This window comes from Pezoporus flaviventris, unplaced genomic scaffold, assembly GCF_033815535.1.
Source record: "Pezoporus flaviventris isolate CSIRO_AGI_PZ_B2104156 unplaced genomic scaffold, CSIRO_AGI_Pfla_v1 ptg000040l, whole genome shotgun sequence".
NCBI lineage: Eukaryota > Metazoa > Chordata > Aves > Psittaciformes > Psittacidae > Pezoporus > Pezoporus flaviventris.
This window is the reverse complement of record NW_026892588.1, coordinates 2,695,465-2,716,163: the sequence shown is the minus strand read 5'-3', so window position 1 is coordinate 2,716,163 and position 20,699 is coordinate 2,695,465. Positions and strand designations below refer to the sequence as shown.

The following is a 20,699-nucleotide window of genomic DNA, read 5'->3' as shown; positions in this document are numbered from 1 at the left end:
AAAATTCAAAGGCCCCCATTCCCTTGTGTACTGTGCCTTAACCATCACTCAGTGGCAGGATGTTGGAGTTTTGACTGTGACAGTGACTCTGCAAGGGCCTGATCTGTTATTCAAGCAAGAGCACAACTACTTAGGACAGTTACAAAGGGTAAACCATTGTAAAGCCACAACCTTGGTCAAGCTACTTTACCTCTTGGTGGCTTACATGGAAATATCACTATGAACTTAATCTATGGTGCTTGAGGGTTTAACCAAACTGACTGAAACAGCTAAAGAAAAGTTATAAAGCACAAGTTGCTTTAGTGATTTAGTGTAATGTTGGGCATGACACTTGGGCCAAGGTATTGAAACTAATACGTGGTTGAGGAAAAACTTTGCTTTTGGTGTCAAACAGGCACTTGTACTCCATTTCTAATTTCTAGAGGTGCTTCCTCACATTATAAGGCAGACGGGGTTGTTTGGCCGTGTTTTACTTGTGGTTTTTTTTTTTCCCCCTCACAGTCTCTTGAACAATAGGACTCTAGTCCTGATGGAGGTATTTTAGGAGCCACCATGACAAATATTTCATGATGATACTGGGGGTTTTTGTATTTAAGAAATGCAATTGCCAACCAAAACAATGAAGTTAAGGCTAACCAAATTAATATTGCGTCATAAGAAGCAATAAGATTCCATACTGTTGAGGATAAGAAGCAAACAAACCAACCCTGCCTTTCATGCAGAAGATGCTATCTGCCATTTGCATAGATATTGTGTATGTAATTAAAGCCATCCTTAATGTGTAATGCTGTTATTACAGTCCTTGTGATTCTGTAGCATTTGGTAGACCTTATAATGAAGGAGTATAAAAATATCCCAGGGACTCTAGAAAGCATTACAATGACCTTGCAGGCAATGACTGTCTTAAAGTAAACCCCACAAGCATCCTTGCTTCTTCACAGGGAAACATCTTGCTGGCATCTGGCAGTACGAATACTATTTTTTATCAGGAAAATGCTGCTGGTGGGACAGCCTGGATGCTGCATATGGAAAGCTCACAGGTGAGTAAGTCGGGTGGCTCACTCTGCAGTGTGAGTGCAGCATGTCCTCACATTCACAGCACTGCTTGGCTGAGCCTCGGGTTGTGAGGAGCCACATGTGAGCAGCTGGAGTGACTGATGCTGGGGATTAAAGTAATTTCCTGGGGCTTCCTTAGTCAGTCTTTCCCTTTTGCAAGTGAGCATTCACTTTTCAGCACTGCCAGCACCCAGAAACACTTTCGGCAAGCTTGCCCGTCCCCAAGATCTCCATGTGAGAATCTCTTTCTTCCTCACTTATTCCTTCATCTTTTGCCCCTGCAGCAGAGGATGCTCCACTACTTTCTCAGCCTCCTTGCCCTGCTCTGTGGAGTTCATAGAATCACAGGACTCTGTGGGGCTGGAAGGGACCTTAAAGCTCATCCAGTTCCAACCCCCTGCCATGGGCAGGGACACCTTCCACTAGAGCAGGCTGCTCCAAGCCCCATCCAACCTGGCCTTGAACACTGCCAGGGATGGGGCAGCCACAGCTTTTCTGCACCCTGTGCCAGCTCCTCAGCACCCTCACAGGGAAGAACTTCTTCCTAATGTCTGATCTCAATCACCCCTATGTTAGTTTAAAACTGTTTCCCTTGTCCTAAGGGGGTTCTGTGTTCCCTTTCCAGCCCTACTTGAATCGAGCACACGATGAAAGAACAGGTCAGCAATGTTAAACTGAATGTGTTCTATATGTCTCACATATAAAACTGCTCAGAACTTGCACTGTTTCCATCAGCAGCTTACCAGAATATGCATAAGTGCAATTGTGCAAAAAAAAATGTTAAGGATTTTCACATGTGAATGTTTAGACTGAGATTTGGTATGGCAGCAGATGGATGGATGGAGTTGTATGGTTTAGGCCTTTAAAGGTACTGTTTTAGTGTCAGGCTCATCTGGGTCGAGGTGGCATTTGCTCTTTGGCAGGAAGCTTGCCATGTGATTGCTCCCTGTGTGGATGGTTTTTATGCAAATGGCATATCTGTAGTGCTGTAAATCAGTGTTGTGCCCTGACCTCACCTGGATAGGCCTTTTCAAAATTTAGGAAAATGTGTCCCTGACAGGATTTGATTTTTAACCATTAAAAGAACTAGAAATTAGTAGATACTCCTTTAATCTGCTTGCAATAGGCACTGCACCATGTGAATGCTTGAGGCAAGATGAGTGGGCTGTCAAGGACTGGCTGGTGACCAACCAACAACTTTAGCTGACCAGACTGGTAGTTTTTCTATTGTAATCTAAACTGAGGTCAAAGCAGGTGTCTTAGGGGTATTGACTAAGTGCTAGGGCTCCGTAAGTGCTGTGAGTAAGATGAAACTTTGAATTATGCGCTTTGAAAGTCATAACAGGTCAAGTACCTAATGAAAAATTAAAGGGTGAAATTAGCAGGAGCAAGAGAGTTCCCACCAGAGCAATAACCTGGTCCCTGAAAGCAGCCGGCAGCCTCTGTGGAGGCAGTTAGCATGCTCTCTTCTCACAGCTGCCTGCATCCTCTTCTGAGGCTCTGCCTTGCCTTAGTCTTTGTTTTGTTTGCTGTCAGCAGAGGCTGATTTGAATGTGGCCTGAGTAAAAACAGTATCGCAGGATCTTCATCAGAGAGGGTTTTGACTCTGCTTTCAGAAGTGGTCATGCCCATTGCTGACAGCAAATGGTTCTCCGCTAGTAGTCAGTCATCTCACAGCTTGGTCTTACTTTCATGCTTGCTAGCTATAGAGCAAGAAACACTCGGAAATCTGCATTCATAATGTGTAAAGATTGCCTATTGACAGGGAGATGTTTGGGAGCAATGTGCCACTTTTCCAGTAAAGAATTGAAACTAGTATTATCACAAATAATTTTGCCCTAATGGCTGCATGAATAAGAAATAGAAATAAGATGTAGTGGCAACCTAGTAGTTAAGGTAGAAATTAACTGGTAATTAATATGAAAAAGTCATTTGCATTATTTTTAAATGCCAAGTATTGGCAACATAACCTCTTTAATGGCTAAATTCAAGACTACAATACTGCTTTTTCCTCCAAATGATGATACAAGAATATGTAAAAGTATGTGTAATACAGTTAGTTGGTAAGAATTGGGCAAGCACAGACAAGCAAGAAACATGGAACAACACAAAGCCGATTGCTTCTGGACTTTACAGGTCCATCAGGACATTCTCACTGCTTATCAGGAAATATGTAAATAGCTCCTGCACCCTTACCTGCTCAGATAGTGAGGCAAGATCTTTTCCTATAAGCCTTCTTCCAGGAAACTCGCCCTCCCCAAGGTGTGTAATGAGACAAAAAAGCGAGGATACGAGGCAGCACTAGATAATGACAAGAATATCAAGATCCTGGGAAGTGGTGAGGGAGAGGCAGGGATTGTCAGGAGCTGAGGAATGCTAAATATGCTGAGAAGTGACAACTAGGTGAGGGTGAGACGAAGTCGTGGTCAGGACTGTGCAAGTTAGGCTAGGCAGACAAGCTGTCTGCAGGCTGAAAAACCCAGCTATGGTAGTGGACAGTCAAAGATTTCTCCACAGCAAGGGCAAGAGCTGAGCAAGTCAGACTTGTTTCTGCAGTACCTTGGTACTTAGTTTTGCCCTTTCAGGTGATGCTTGGGTGCCACAGCTGTGCTGAGTGCATGGGGAACAGCCTTTATTGGAGATCATTATCTGTGCAGGGACAGCTGATGGAGGGTGGAGGAATAGAAGTATTCTGCATGCTCTGTGGGAGGAAATGGGAAGTTTGGATTTAAGAGCTGTCTTAGGGATACACAGTAAAGAATTAGAGCCAGCAGTGCCTTTGTTCTCTGGGATTTTTAATGTGACATATTGGCTCCGTTAGCATAAGTGGTCATACTGGGGTGTCAAAAGGAAGTAGAATCCTTTCCAAGTGTGGTTTAAACTACAGATGTCATAAAAGCTGCTGGCAAAAGTGCTGTTCAAAAGGCAGGCATGGAGAGTTATACCTCATGGAAAACTTGTCAATTCTGATGCAGATACAACCTCAAAAGCACCAGCAGTGTCTGAGACTGGTAGGGAACACTTCATAAGGTCCCAATTGAAAGTGTTCCTCCCTGTTCTTTCTCAGCTGCTTATAGGAGTTTCATCATGTCTGCTGCTGATTTATACAGGTGTTAGGATATGTGCCTGTATTTAGATTCTTAAAGGACCACTTACAGGACTACTGTATTTTGGGTGCTGAAAGAAACCAACAGGATTTATTCTGTTAAGTTGTTAAGGAGAAGTCACAAGTACATTGGGAAAAGAAGGAAAAGGCATGTTTGCTCAAGGGAAAAGGAAGGAGCACCCTGCAAGAAATGGCAAGGAAGCTACTGCTAGCTGGAGTTTGTTCTCTGTTGGTAGAGAGGGAGGGCTTTTGCCCATCCAGACGAATGGGAGGAAGAACTCTGGCACTGAGCATCCCCAGGAGCATGGAAAAGGAAGCTCCAGGTGGAGGCCACTTTGGGTTCCTTTTCTCTGTGACATTGGCTTTCCTGCCCTGTTCAGACCCCTATTTGCGACCAGCACAGCTGTAGGAGAGGGTTTGGAGTTGTTATTGTTCATTGCAACCTATTGCCCCCACGGAGCATTAAAAGTCCCAGGGGCTTGGAAGTGAGTGGGCTTTAAGGTCCTTTCCAACCCAAACCATTACGTGATTCTAGATAGCTGGATAGCATTTAGTATGACTCCGTATTTCACTACCAAGTGCAAAGTCACGGCTGTAAAAGCCCATGCTTATAAACCCTGGATGCTGGCCTGGGTGCAGGTAACCTGGTCCTTCTGGGGCACACACAGGTCTGTGTTTGCAGGCAGCGTTCCCCCTTGGCCTGGGGCGCTCGAGGCAGGCAGCAGCGCTTCGGGAAAGTGCCTGGAAAAACAGAAGGCTCTGTCCTGAATCCTTTGTGGGAAGCCGGGAGCCCCGCCGCAGCCCAGCGCAGCGATAACCTGTCGGTTTAATTGTGCTTTCCCCCCGGGGCCCCGCCGAGGAGGAGGAGGAACAGAAGGAGGAGGAGGAAGAGGCGGCGGCCGGTCGGTGCCGGGATGGGCCGGGCTGCCGGGCAGGCTGGGCCAGGACGGGACGCGCTGTCGGTGCGAGCCTCCGGGGAGCGCGGTCCCCGCCAGCACAGCGGGTAGGACAGCGGGGCTTGTTTCCTGCGGAGCTCGCTTTTGACCTTCCCCTGATCCTTTCCTGGATTGGGAGCCCCGGGGCGGCTTTCCTTGCCGGGAGAGGACCGGAGGGCACCGGTTACCGCGGTGGCAGAGCTGAGCCCAGGCGGCTGCGGGTCCCGGCTGCGGGCTGGGTGGGCTCCGCCGTGATCCGCTGCCCTCTCCCTGGTACCTGGGGCTTCTTCATCTGCGCAGAGCTCTTGTCTCACTGCAGTGGATGCCGGTTGAGTGACTTCCCAGCCCTCCTCGGTGGCGATCCCCCCCTCCCCGGAGGCGCTTCTGGGGTCTCTTCCTGTTTTCGGAGGGGATGAGAAAGAGGGGTTGAGGTTGAAAAAGGTCAGATGCTGCTGGTGCATCAGAAAGAAACCAGGGGAAAAGGAACCAAGCCCGCGGAGATGGGGCTGCAGGGGCTCAATTTACCAGAAACCAACGGGAACAGGGCCTCCAGCCGGGAAACGTTAAAACCCCAGGGAAGGCTGGCGGCTGCCGGCAGTGGGGAAATGTAGCTAGCAGCGTGTCTGAGGCCAACACTCCCTCCTGCCAGCATGTGTCAAACCGTTTAGGGTGTTAATGGGAAGAATTCACCAATTAAACAACATTCCATCTTTTTGTGTTTCTGTCAATGTTTTCCACGTGTGCTGTCCTGAACATTAACCTCAAATCTTTTTTTAATGATGTGAAGCATTATTGTTGCTTGTCTTCTGTAGTTTTGTTTTCCTTAGCTGTGATTAATCACCCCGTTTTCCTATTCCAATTAAGCTGCTTACTCGGAGCACTGAGACAATCAGTGTCTCATCATAAGAGCTGGTTTCAGAATTACGTGTCTTGGGCTCTTGGTAGACCAGAGGTCTTTTCAGTTTCAGGCTATTGTGTTTTACTGGCAGTTGTAACACGAGGGACTTTACTTGAGTCAATGATCTGTTAAAGCATGAACAGGCTGGGAGGGGGGCTCATAAAAGCAGAGCCTTGATTGCACATGTGCACTTGGGTTTACTTCTCACAGACATTACATCCTGTAAGAGAGCTCAGACAACTACTGAGGCACTATGGGCACTATCCATTGCCCTCGGATGAGAATCTGTATTAGATGTTTGAATGTGATGTTCCAGTCATAGTTTTTGTACATTAAACACAGAGATCAGTGAGTTAATCTTTGACGTTGTCAGGACGATGCACAATGTTCCCTGGTGAGCTTAGTCCCTTTTGGCAAGAAGAGAGGACAAGTACTGGATCTGAGATGCCCGAGGAGGGGAAGAAATAAAGGAGGAACCTAACTGCTTGCAGTTCCCAGGCATGGGAGGAGGCTGGGGCCTCCTGTGTCCTGGTGTTTTTTGCTCTGTGTTCAGCAGTGGATACCCAGAAATAGTAAGGAACAGAGCTGATTTCTGCATGAATTATTTTGCAGGAAATTCTGAAGCACGTTACTTTTGCCAACACTTGTGGTGTATTTTTTTGGAAGTTTTGGATATTTTTGATTGACAGCTTTGACTCCACAGCAGACTGCCTTTCCTGACAGGGCTCCATCACCATGTCCCTGTTGGGTGATCAATAGATGTATCCAGGGTGACTGAACCACAGCTCCAGCGAGACACCCCTTCAAACCTAAGTTTTTGTTGGAAAACAAAATAGTAGATCTTGTGGTTTTAGAAATAAACCATGAGTCAGTGCCTGCTTTTAGTGGAAAGCTTTTTTCAGTATTATTTTCCTTGGAGAAAGCCAGAATTGTCAGTAGAAAAACCTCACGAAGGGAGTGATTTGAGCAGCCCTGGGCAGCAGTTATTGAAATCCAGTGTTCATAGAGGGATGAGAAATGAATGCAGTTTGTCTTGTCTGTTTCTTGCCTCGACAGCATCCAGGAGTGAAACACTGCCTGCCACATCATCCTGGTGTGGCACTTTTTTCCGAGTAGGTGGCCTCTATAAATCTTTACACTTGGCTCCAAAAGCTTGCATGGTGTATGTGGGAATACAAGCCCCTTTCATGCCTTGGTGGATTTTGTACTGTTTGTATACTAGTTGTGTGGTTCCTTGGCTAACAGAGCAGTAAGTAGCCAGGTTTATTTTCCATGCTTTTGGGGCATATATGAAAGGTTTTTTGGGACCTAGGAGTTCTGCTGGGATGCTGTGTGCTGTACCAAGTGCAGGGAAAAATGTCATGAGCACGTTCTGAAGTTAATGACTATGGATGCATGTTCTGAATAGTGGCTCTTATTCTCTGCCCTGTGTAATACTTCTCTGACTTGGTGAATTTTAGCAAAACTTTTCTGGCTCATCGTACAGGAATCACGTTTAAGTCTGTCAAAGAGTGTTGCTGGGAACCTTTCTTTGCAACATCTAAGTATGAGCAGCGCTGAAAACAGGATCCTTGATAAAATGAACCTTGTCTATCAACCATTGTGGTTTTTCTAATGAGAGCAGTTTGCCACCTGCAGCTCTGTGGTGTGTGTGACTTAATTTTGGAGATATTGTAAATGTGAATAAACAACCTTCTGACCTTCCTCATTTCCATCTTGTGCTTTATTTACCATTTCCTTCTTTTCCTCTTCATCCTCTCTCACAGTCCTGTGTCCTTGCAGACATTTCTTATTGCTGGCTTGAGACACGTTACCAATTGACCATTGTTTCACAGCTATTTCGGACAAGAGGAGGAAAGGGCTTGCATGGTGAGACAGGTAGCCTTCAGAGTTTAATGAGCATCCCCTAAATAGCACAGTCAGCTAAGGTCTGCGGGCATCAATACCCTCGTTCTCACCCTCTGACTCCTGAGCTTTTGTGGTGGCTCAGCAGAGCTCAGTGGCGAAACCCTGTGTGTGTACATGGCATCAGCTTCTCCATTTCGTGAATAGAAGGGACTTTATAATAGAGAGTTGTGAACAGTGACATCAGAATTCCCCCGTGACACTGTGATCCATGAACTCATCAACTGTCCTTGACAGGGTAGTGCTGGGAGAGGTAGGTTTATTATTATTCTCCGTGGAATTTTCTCAGATAGAAGGAATTCATTTCAAGGCCTGAATGCTCGGTATTACACTCTTTATTAATTACAATCAGTCAAAACAACATTGGCACTGAAGCTTGTGTGGGAGGGTTGTTTGTGGACTATTAATTATTTTCAGTCTGCTTGACATGATGTGAAGGATTATTAACATAACCAGTCTTGCAGGTGGTGATAAATTCAACAAGCATTACTCCTATTTCTTAAAGAGGTTGCTTTTCATTATTATTAATCTTTCACATAGCTGCCCTCTTCGAGCTGACACAAATTCCTTTTAGAGCTGACCTAAACCTTGTAATTTGGCAGGAATTTAGGGTAGTTTATTGAATTCAAAATACAATTTTCCCTCCCCTTACTTAATACAGTGACCAAAATCAGGGCATTTATTTCATCTTGTAGAAAGTAAAACATCATGACACTATCTCAGCACTGCAAAGTTACCTTCCGTTAAATTCTGTGCCATACCAATCCAGTTTAAGGGGAAGACCGTGTCTGTTAAATCACAGGAGAATTTTTGTCTTCTCTTTCAGTTAAACACTTTCCCCCAGCAATATGGCCAGGAGGACCATTATTTCCATAGAATCATAGAATGGTTGGGGTTGGAAAGGACCTTAAGATCATCTGGTTTCCACCCTGCTGCCATGGTCAGGGATGCCTCACACTAGACCATGTCATATTTTCAGCTGTTCCTATATGTTTGCTTTCAATATTGAGTGTAGCAGCCTGAATCATGAAGGTCAGACTGAGAAGGGACTTAATGCTGGTGAAGAGGATGCATGCATTTTGGACCAGTTTGCACTTTAGATCTATCTACAGTCTCCTCTGTTGTATTACTCACAGCTCTGACATAGTATTGTCAGCATATGCATAAGCATTATATTGCTTTTATGGCTTTGAAGGACTTTTTTTTGGTGAATATATATAAGTTTCTTGCTGGAACTAGTATTCAGGTTGAAAGGGAAGGCCAGCTATGTAATCTTACTCATTTTACTGCCTCCATTGGCATGTATTCAGGTAATTTCCAAGCATACATTTGCTGTCTGGTACCATACTATATTGACTACTGAAGTGTCCTGGGGATTCAATGGCTTTTGAAACTGGAGCAATAAAAGACAAATTCATGAGAAAGTAACATAATAATGTGAATACCTATCTATTATGTTGACTGAAATCTATGTGTGAGAAAGGTTAGCCTTCTAATAGCCTAAATAGAGAGCTACTTGTGTGTATCTGTAGGGTCGTGTCCCCTCCTGTTACCTTTATTAATAGTAAATATCTTTTCCCTCATTGAGCGGGTATGGTGATGGTATATCTGTGGTTAAAGGAGATTAATCTGTTCTTAGTTTAGTTACTCGCTTGTCTTGGCATATCAGATGGGTGAAGATCAATTCATGTGTTTACAAGTACCCAAGCTGTTTTATGATGACAACACTACTCTTATGATGAAAACATACCTTTCAGTATCCCACCCGTACAGCCTTTGTATCGTGCCTTACTTTCCCCAGTCTAAACAAAGCTTTGGTGCTGCTGTTTGTGTTAGTTTTCTCTGTAGACACAACTTTGCTGTTTTTTAAGTTCCGCTGCAGTCTGCCTTGTGTTGTTCTTTCCATACAGATGGTTTTGTGGGGCTTGAAAAAAGCTGTCATGAAAAATATTGTTTGTCCTAAGGCGAACTTAAACACAGCCTTAATGCTCGGTGCAAGTGAAGGGCATACCCTACAGGCAGTGATGGCATGCGTCATCTCCACAGATCCCTAAGTCTTTTTGATTGCAATTAGATAGAAACGTGTAGCAATGTAAAAAATCGCTTATATCTCTCTTTTCTATGTGCCTTCACAATTAAAATGCTGCAGACAAGTAAATATTGAAAAGGAATGTCTATTTCTTGGCTTGAGTTTTAATGCAAGTAACATTTCAATGGCAAAGAAGTTTCTATCCTGCCATTCATATGTGGTGCAGCAGGTAACAGTGTAAGGTGTAGTTTAAATTGTCAATTACAGAGCACAAAGAGATAACTGAGAGACGCTGGTATCGTCAGTGCACATTACGGGGCTCCTTCAGGAATACAGGTGATGTCAGAAGTCAGCAAAGTGTCCTCTCAACTTTGTTTCCTAAAATACGGACTCAGATGAATTACCTTTGCCCTATAACTAAGTTCTCAATGTGAATGGGAGCTTCCTCAGGAGAGCTCAAACCTTAGTTAATACTGTAGGGATCTTTCTTACAAATGACCTAAATGACTTTTATAGTCCTCCTTTCAATTTTTAACCTGCTTGCTTGGTTTCAGGCTTTTCAGCTGCATGTTTTACTTATAGCATTTGTGCTCTGGTTTTGGTGGGTGAGATGGGAACACAGAAATCCCACTTTTCATGTACCCCAGCTGCACAGCCAACAGATTATAGTTCCACCTGTGTTGGCAGGGATTTCCTGTTTTAGAAGATTAGTTAGAGTTGAGTAACTGAGTTCCTCTAAAAGAAAGGATTTTCCTTTCCCACAAGGGAAGATTGCAATCTTCTGAAGCTGTAAACTTGTTCATACCTACCGATGAAGCAGTTGGTACCATTTAGAGATACCTAAGTGGTTTCAGTTCTGGTTGGTTACATGGGCATAAATTGGAGTAGCTGCTGTGCCTTCCTTTACCTCTTTTAGAGGTTGTCCTTGTAGCCAGTTTTCTATCCAGCTAGATATTTGCATCTTGCCCTTACTGTCTCTTCTTTCCAAGTCAAAAGTTGCTATCTGTATCTTACTACACCTCAGAAAACAACTGCCCTGCTTGACTGGGAAACTTTAGTTTGGCAAGTGTGCAGAAGTGGTTTTGAACCACAGTCTGGTTTGCATGACCCTGAATATTCATGTAGAAGCAGTTTTTACTCTTTTCTGTTTATTCCTTCTCTTTTTTTTATCCCCCAGTTCAGTCTGTTGAGTGGCTAGCACTTCTGCCTCACCCAGTAACCTTGTCCTGGTGTAGTTCCAAAAGTCAGAGGGTGAGGAAATGGTCTTTTTCCTTGTGAGTTTTGCCTCTGACAATTTTTCTCAGTTATGTTTACAGTATTAAATTGACATATTTCTCACCTTGTTATGAAGTGTATTTGAACACAGCTTAATTAGGAGATCTAGATTCTACCTTTTTACTCATTTTGTTGGAAGATCATTGGAAGGGTGGTCCTGTTTGTTTTGAACATGGACATTTGTGTGCACATACACAGCTTGTCTTTTCCCCTAGAGATGCACTGTTAGAACTGCAGCATGGTTAGTCTTGCTCTGCCAGTGTCTGAGGAAGCTGAAGGAGCTGGTAGTGACTGTGCTCCTGGTAGACTCTTCACCTTTCATAGTGGGATGAGGTCAAAATGTATAAAGAAGGTGGTGCCAAAGCCTGATCCAAAACAGGACCTGGCAGACAGATGAGACACCTGCAAAGTGAAGCAGTGGGGACATACCTTTTAATCAACATCTTTGCCACTGACATGGACAGCGGGATCCAGTGCATCCTTAGCAATATGCCAATGACACCAAGCTGTGTGGTGTGGTTGACACACCGAAGAGAAAGGATGGGGTCCAGAGGGAGCTGGACAGGCTTGAAAGGTGGGACTGTGTGGACCTTATGACGTTTAACAAGGCCAAGTGCAACGTTCTACACATAGGTCGGGGCAATCCCAAGCACAAACACCGGATGGGCAGACACTGGGTTGAGAGCAGCCCTGAGGAGAAGGACTTGGGGGTGCTGGATGATGGGAAGCTCACCATGAGGTGGTGGAGGGGAGATTTAGATTAGACATTGGGCAGAAGTTCTTCCTGTGAGGGAGGTGAGGTGCTGGAATAGTAACTGAAGCACATGGCACACGTGAGATGTTCTTATTTTCTTCACCTCTAAAACACAGTCCCATTGTGGAATATTCTGTGTTTGCAGTTTGTAGTCTGTAGTTTGATCTGTGCTTTAAATTGGCAACATAGGACAGGTGACACCATCATTTTAGGCAGTCTATTTTTGTTATTGCTTTTTCCTCACATACTTTTTTGGGGAAGGCAAGATGGGAAGGTCTTTCCATAGCTGGGAACAGCTGGATTTCCAGAGTGCCAAAACTTGGTGTGTTACATCTCTGAGCCCAACATGTGGTTACAAGTGAGCATGAAGTCAAGATGCAGTAGGATGGGAAGAGTGCAGAGGCAAGGGTCAAGAAGGGATAAGAGGAAGGAAAAAAATGAAGGGGATGGTGGATTATCAAAAATTAATAGGGAATGCAGAGAGAAGGGAAGGAGTTTGAGGGACATTGAGAATTTTAACTTTCTAATTTAGGCACAAGCTATAAAAATGTATTCATATATCTCTGACATGACTTGATTTGAAGGCAAGTAAGGTTTTCCATGAATAAAACTCTTTGTTCCTCTCTCTGACCTGTTATACTCAATCTTTTAGAAGAATTCTGATTTAACAGCAGCTGTAAGAAGATACCGGAACTGGTCTCCTGATTCCACCCTAGCATCCGGAACCAGCACACCAATTGGTGATTAATAAAAGCTGTAAGAAGCAAGGTGGTCTCCACGTGTTATGGACTCCTAACTTACTGTACAAGCAGCAGAATGAGATGTTGTCCTGTTACATAACTCCTCAAGCCCAGATCTAGCATTGTTGATTCAAGCCTGCTGTTAAATTTGAGATTAAGAGAGAAAATAATTCTTAACAAACACTTGGAAAATGCTGTTTGAGAGCTGTAACAGTTCTCCTCCTCCTGCTCTGTGTCTAGGTGGAATTTTGGCTACAAACCAGGCTCTAGTGTGTTTTTTTCCACTGTGTACTTAATTTGTCACATGCAGTTTTAAGGACTTGGACTAAAAGCTTTCAGAGCAGCTAAGAAAGCTTTTCTTTTCTAATCTGATGTAACAAAAATCATTTGATACCGATTTTAAACCTCAGACTGACAAAAATTGGAAAAACAACTTGCCAAATGACCGGCCTCTGCCAAGTACCTTTGGAAAGGCCGCACTCAGCCAGCCAGCCAGTTTGGAGAAACAATGTGGAAAGAAATGGAGTTAAGCTAGTTCTTTAACAAGTGTCTCCCTTAATATCATTACAGTGTAGGTCGGATAGGAAAAACTGAAAGGAAAAAGGTGAACTTGAAACCTTGGAAAATCATAGCCAACTAGACGGAAAGGCTATAAAAAGAGGGGATGGGTGGAAAAGGGCAGAATGTACAGAACCCGCCATGTGCTGAGCACAGATAGGTTTGGAAAGACAGTTGAACTCAGCAGGATTGCTCATTTGTCTAAGGTTACATGTGTGGGTATGTGGAATTGATCACTACAGCCACAGAGTGCAAAGCTAATTGTGACTCTGCATTAAAAAGGCAGATTGCTAATTAAGATACTCAGCATCTCAGTATCTGTGAAAGAACTTTAGATTTATTTTAATAGTTATTATTACATAACAAAAATAATGTGTAATTGTCATTATCTATTTATTATTATTATTATATATTTGGATTTAGATTAGACATTATGACAACATTCTATGAGGGTGGTGAGGTTGACAGAGGTTGCCCAGAGAAGCTGTGGCTGCCCCATCGCTGGCAGTGTTCGAGGCCAGGTTGGACAGGGCTTGGAGCAACCTGCTCTAGTGGAAGGTGTCCCTGCCTGTGGCAGGGGTTGGAACTGGATGAGCTTTAAGGTCCCTTCCAACCCAAACCATTCTATGATTGAATGGACTTGAAGCAAGCAACTGCAGTAATGCAGAACTGACAGTGAACTTGCGATGGAGCCATTCATTTGTAGTTTTCTGACTTCAGCAGCCTTAAATTTAACCCTAATGTGTTTGTGTGCCACCATGAGGCACCCCTTTTGTGACAGAACTTGCCTGTTCTCTCTGAAGATCTGTGCTTGGGTGCTTGTTAAGAGTTATCTCACTGGGGTGTGATTTCTTCAGAGATTGCCCAGAAGGGCTTATTTAATATCATTTGTTTCAGGGTCAGTGTGCAGCATGGGGCACCAGTTTGTCCTTTGAAACATCAATCCAGAAGCACCTTTCAGGTATATTTTAGCAGGGTGTGGAAAACCAGTATGATGCTCAGTGCTCTAAGGGGCAGGCACCCAGAGGAGTTGTTGCTGCAGTGAGAAGCACAAAGTATCTTTTTCTGAGTCTTCCTATGTTGTTGTTTAATTCAGGGTTTACACAGTGCAATCAGCTCTGCAATTAGGCTCTGTTGGTATTTTTTCATCTTTGGAGGGAGGTTGTAGCATGATTCTTAGCAACTCGAAATAATCGAGTTTTTAATAGAGTTCATATGGGCAAACCACCATAGAACTGTGTATCTATTCCCTCAGATGAAGTCATGGGGGAAGGAGAGAAAACAGCCATAGAAAATCATGCTCAGTTTGTCAAGGTATGTTTGTGGTAAATGCTAATTTAGCTAAGCATTATTGATTCTTAGATTTGCATAAAATGATTAAATCACAAAGTACAATGGCATAATCTTCGAAAGTAACAATCCTGTAACAGGACCTCGTTTTCCAGATCTGTGTATTCTTTTTTAACATGTACCTGTGAAAAGTGGTAGTTTCAGATGTGACTAAGGTGAGAAGAGACAAGCTATGTAACTCTCTAATACTTTATTCAGGGGGATATGTAGCATTAGAGTCAAGATTTAAAGGTTAAGTACACGTTTTAAAGTTAAATTATTAAAGCAAAGCACTAATGTTAAATCATAACGTTTTCAGAGCTTATTTTAGATATAAAGAAATTGGCATAGGATGGTTTTGAAGTTTACAGGCAGTTATTTCACAAATAGACATTTTCTTTTCCACTAATTCTTCTCTCTCTGACGTTTCATACTCTATCGTTTATAATAGCTGCAATTTAGCAACAGCTGTAAGAAGATATTTGAACTGCTGGCCTCCTTGTTCCACCCTAGAAGAAGACTTTTTTCTTCTATTGTGGTTAAGTATTGGATCCATTTGTTGTTAATGGCACTTGAGAACAAATATGGTATTTTGAAGGTGCATGACAGCTGACGCTTCATACTTTGTGCTGTTGTGAATCACCCCTTGGGTGACATGGTCTAGTGTGAGGTGGCAGGGGGGTTGGAACTGGATGACCTTAATGTCCTTTCCACCTCTAACTATTCTATGATTCTATGTTTGATTGACCCTAACTGGAAGTTGTACTGGGCAAAAGGAATTTTAAATACAGCTTACTGTAAGGATGCGTTTGAAGTTTTGGCCTAAATGATTCTGTGTTTGTGCCAGTTGTATGGTGGCATTAGAAATGCTGTTGGATTTGCATGGAATAATTAAAGGCAGCGTGTTCTTGTTTAATGGCATTACACCATGCTTTTCTTTAGCAGCTCACTGCAATTTAGGATGCAGATCACTGCAGTTGAAATAGGCTTCCCAAAGATCCCCTCTTGAAACAATGTGAGTTGCCATACTGTGGTGAGGACAGACACATATCTATGGATAGACAGGTACGTAGACATTTCCATAATCCAGATGTGTATGGGCTGTTATTGTCATCTGGTCTTGGCCTTACATAGTCATTATTCTCTGTGGGATGAGTGCCCAGACTCCCTGGTCCCTGGCAGGATGTGGTACTCAGGACTCATACAGAGGGGGCTAGGAGGCTGTACTGCTGCCCAGGGGCTGCTGCACTCCTGCCAGAACCTGCCTGACAACAGCACTGTGGTGGATGTTAGGCTGAGCTCTGTCGTTTCTCGCCTGTATTAAAAAAATAGAAGATCAAATTGCTGTGAAGTTGCAGGGAGGTGTGGATTACATTGATCTATGCATGTGTGCACTGTGCATACCTATAAAGCCCCTCTTCTCTCTGTCTGCAGCACCATGTCATGCTTTAGCCCATGTGCTGCTTGTGCAGAGGCTGTGGCAGATTCCTGCCTCTTCCCCAGGGCCCTGCAGAGATGTCTCTGGGCAGGAGCTGGGGGACATGTGTCCTGTTTGCAGACGATGGTGGTGGAGGAGTAAAGGAGAGTGCAAATGCATTTCTTTTGCTGTCATCACATTCCCCTGGTGTCCCCAGCATAAGAAGGACTTGCTGGAGCAAGTCCACAGGAGGCCACAGGGATGATCAGGGGCTGGAGCACCTCCCGTATGAAGACAGGCTGAGAAAGTTGGGGCTGTTCAGCCTGGAGGAGAGAAGGCTGCGTGGAGAGCCCAGAGGTTCCAATATCTGAAGGGGGCCTACAAGGGTACTGGAGAGTGGCTCTTAATCAGGGACTGTAGTGATAGGACAAGAAGTAATGGGTTTAAACTTAAACAGGGGAAGTTCAGATTAAATATAAGGAAGGAGTTCTTCCCTGTGAGGGTGCTGAGGCGCTGGCACAGGGTGCCCAGAGAAGCTGTGGCTGCCCCATTGCTGGCAGTGTTCAAGGCCAGGTTGGACGGGGCTTGGAGCAACCTGCTCTAGTGGAAGGTGTCCCTGCCCACGGCAGGGGGCTGGAACTGGATGAGCTTTGAGGTCCCTTCCAACCCAGACCAGTCTGGGATTCTATACCTGAGCTTTGGTGCCCTCAGTGCCTTGACTGAAAAATAAGCAGCTTTTCAGTTGAATACAAGTACTTGCAAAGTCTAGAAGCCACTGGTACATCCAAAAGTCCACTTAGTCCTGGCAGTAATGTTCTTAGAGTCTGGAAATTAGTAGTTTTATTAGTCTTTGACACACACACAGAAGTTGTTTCACAGAATAGAGAATTAATAATGCAGTGAGTTACTCTTTCTCAGGAAAGAAGCAGTGGCTGGCCAAAGCTTTCCCCAGAGGTGTTTGTGGATGGTTTGGTGTTTCAATAGTTCCTCTTCTCTGAGGGAACCAAAGGCATCATGGAAATATTATTCAAAACCTTTCATCAAAACACTCCTACTGAGCACTGGCGCTCCTGTGATAGCTGTAATGCAATCATTAACTCACTGCTGTGGTGCTGGAAACTGTTTTCTGAGCAGGAAAGGCTGATTCTGGTCTGGTTTTTGCTTTGTGTCTGTCCTGATCAGCCCAGACAGAAAAACAGACCCACATCAGTTACTGAGGTGTGCACAATAGTTTTTATGTTCTTGTGATCTGATTTTGCCATGGTGGCCATAATTTCTGTGCCCTTATGCTTTACTGTCTTTGAACAGTCACTGATATCAGTGCGCAGTTACTGTACATAGGTGGGAAGCTGACTACAGGCTGGTGGCCTTGGAGCTGGGAGCTGTGGTATTCAGTACTGCTAACCTGTTCTCATCCAGATGTGGGAGATGAGGCCAAAAAGGCTACTGGTGTAAGCAGGGGGAAAGAGGGTTTGAAGGAGGTTGTTCTCTGGTATTGCTGCTTTCCATGTATTGCCCAAACAGGAGCACATTTCCCACTAGCTGTAGTTTATCTCTGGGAGCAGTCTTGTTGAAACTCAATAATAAGGCCCAGGGAAGCTAACTTCACTTGTAAGGAAGTCTTCCAAAACGTGTATTGGAGCCAAGTGATCAGCAGTGTAACAAGTTGTTAATCTCCTGTTCTTTGAATGTTCTTACCTTGTGTTAGACCATGTGTGCCATGGATTACGAATTCTTATCAAAGTCACATTAAAAAACCCCAACTTGCCCCACAACTCTCACCCTGTGCACTTAATGGACATTAAAAGAAACAATTTATACTTGGAAAAAGTTATAGAGAATGCATGACTTCACCTGTCTTAACAGCTCTCTCCAAACTTTTTGCCCAAGCACTTTTTGGAGTGGAATTTGGTGTTTTTTCCGGGTCATTCGTCAGATCCTTGACCCTAGGTCAGGTCTCTCCTACAGAAATCAATTTGAGAAAGTACAAATTGCAATGGAAAATCCCAGATATTTCCTTTGGTAGTTCTCCTTTGGGACTAATGGTTCTGAGTCTCATGAAGGTGATTCAGGAGCTCATCTTCATCCTAGTGATGTTTTTGCTTTTAAGCATGTCCCCTTTTGGCTGGTTAGCTCAGAATTGCATTTGTCCCTGTGGTGGAGTGTCGTAGACGGTGAAGTAAAAGGAATTACTGGCATATGCTGTGCAAACAGTGTGCATGCCTAAAGCAATACTAAATTCCAAGGGGATTTCCTCTTCTGGATTGACAAGGACTGTGTCTTCTCAATACTATGTTCTCACACCTTTGGGAAAAACATGTGACAATACATAAACCAAAACTGGGGAGAGGGGACATACTGTTGGCTGATTCATGATGGCTCATGTAAAACAGCCTTGGTGGTATGAGAAGAACCCAGCCTATTTCCAGTTGGATTTTGTCATTTATCCTTACCACAACTCTAATATTTTTGGGACATCAAGTTACCCCACTGTGTAGTCTTTAAGGCCAGGCAGGAACTTTCAGAGGACACCTCAGAGTTAAGCTTCATTGGGTAAGTTTCAAGGGGTTTAAGATCTATATTGGGAGATAGGGGAGGAGGAAGATTCCAGTCAGTGATTGGTAGGGAATCATAGAATGGTTTGTGTTGGAAGGGACCTTAAAGCTCATCCAGTTCCAACCGCTGCCATAGGCAGGGACACCTTCCACTAGAGCAGGTTGCTCCAAGCCACATCCAACCGGGCCTTGAACACTGCCAGGGATGGGGTAGCCACAGCTTCTCAGGGCACTCTGTGCCAGTGCCTCAGCACCCTCACATGGAAGAACTTCTGCCTAATGTCTGATCTCAATCTCCCCTCTGTCAGGTTAAAGCCATTCCCCCTTGTCCTGTCCCTACAGGCCCTTGTCAAAATCTCTCTCCAGGTTTCTTGTAGCCCCTTTAGGCACTGGAGCTGCTCTAAGGTCTCCCATTCAGGACCCTTCTCTTCTCCAGGCTGAACCAGCCCAGCTCTCTCAGCCTGGCTCTAGAGCAGAGCTGCTCCAGCCCTTGCAGAATCTCTGTGGCCTCCTCTAGAAATGCTTCATTAATAAGCTTTAGGTGCAGAGGAACTGAGGAAGTTGTTTTTCCATTATCACAAAGGGAAGCAATACCAGTTAAGCCAAGGACTGCAGCAGAAACAGTTACTGGAAATGTTTTCATGTTACTTAATACCTTGACATGCATTATTCAACTTGTGTAATGTCAGCCTGGGTGGAGCAGGGAGGAATGGCTTTGCAGAAGAATTTGTTTGCTCCCCCTGGAATATTTTGCTGTTGATTGCCCGAGAAGGTAGCTATAAGGTACATTCCAGGAATAATTAAAAAGAAAGAAACCACTCTTCAGCCACATCTTCCTGAACTTTTGGAATGTGTTGTCTTGCAAAGCGACCTAACCTTGTCTAGATGCCTAGCCCTTCTCTGAGCAGTGATATCCTGCCAGCCTTTCTTCATTGTAGAACAGAATTGAAGCAAAAGCCATCTATGAGCCCCCTGCAGCAGGACAGCTACACAGTAAATGGTAGAGCCATTTAAATTGGATGCACTTCTCAGAGGCATATGCAGCAAACACTCTCTTCTGAGCAAGTTACTTAAGCACATGCTTCAGTTTTCCTGATGTGTCTAAAGGGCTTTCTGAACTGCAGCCAAAAGGGTTGTGTATTGGGAAAAAGGCAGGAAGAGTTTGTCTGCTCATATTAGCAATGTCACAGGGATACAGTGGAGGAGATGGGAGGCAGAGACAGATTGCGAAGCGTGAAGTTAAGCTGGCAGCTCTCTGCTCCCCTCTGTGTTTACTTAGCATCCACACAGACAGTAATTTCATGATTCACCTGCTGAATGATTTGTTTCGCTGACAAAGCTGTGATAAATAGAGACTTGGCATCATTTGCACAGTTGCTGGATCTAAAGGCATATGAGTCATATAAATGAAGCTTTCAGACTTGTGATAGATTGCCAGACAGAGTGGGTGAAACACACACATATTTTGATCTGGGTAATCAGTAGCTGAAAACATTGTTGTAAAAAGCAGTTTAGCACGAAGTTTGGAGTTTCCAAATCAGTAAGGCAGGATTAATGTGTTAGTTTTGAAAGTAAGCATAACAATAAGAATACATTTTTCCTCCTATGCCCCAACCTTTCTTTTTTTTTGGCATCTACCCAGATTTTGTAACGTTAGCTGTTGTGGACTGAAAATTGAAGATGATGCATGTGTAGCTACAAGAAACTGCCTAAAATGTAATTCCTAGAAATAACATGAGTCTTCCTGATTCAGGATTCAACCCAAGATTGTGCCGAGTGTTGTGAGATGAGCTAGTACTGTAGATGCACTACCAGAATGTCTCCTGCATTGGCTGCGCGCTTTGTGGACGCTGGTCTGAAATGCGTCGGAATGCTGTTTTTTCTGAGGCTGGCACTCAGGGCTCCTGATCATGGGAAGTGAAATTAATAGAGCTGTGAGAGAAAGTGTTTCTGGTTGTTTCAGCAGAGCACTGAATATTCGTGATTCTCACTGATTTCAGTGTGTCTTGGTGACTCTGCAGTGATCTTAGTGTAGGATAAGAGTTGTATAACAAAAGGGCATTGATATGATTAGATGTTAGTGAATTAGTATTAGAGAAGCTTCTAGAAACTTGAAGCATCCTTAAGAAATCTATAAATGCC

At 44.0% G+C, this 20,699-nt stretch overlaps 1 protein-coding gene across 2 annotated transcripts in view; it reads left to right on the top strand.

Annotated features, from left to right (window-relative positions):
* Nucleotides 1-5,040: 5,040 nt before the first annotated feature.
* PIK3CB (phosphatidylinositol-4,5-bisphosphate 3-kinase catalytic subunit beta) overlaps nt 5,041-20,699 on the top strand; it is a 103,191-nt gene continuing 87,532 nt past the window's right edge. The window contains exon 1 of one of the 2 annotated variants that reach the window (XM_061465443.1): nt 5,041-5,165. The gene's annotated coding sequence lies outside the window, so the exon portion shown is untranslated. The remainder of the gene's footprint in view (nt 5,166-20,699) is intronic. The other variant, XM_061465444.1, reaches the window with a different exon arrangement.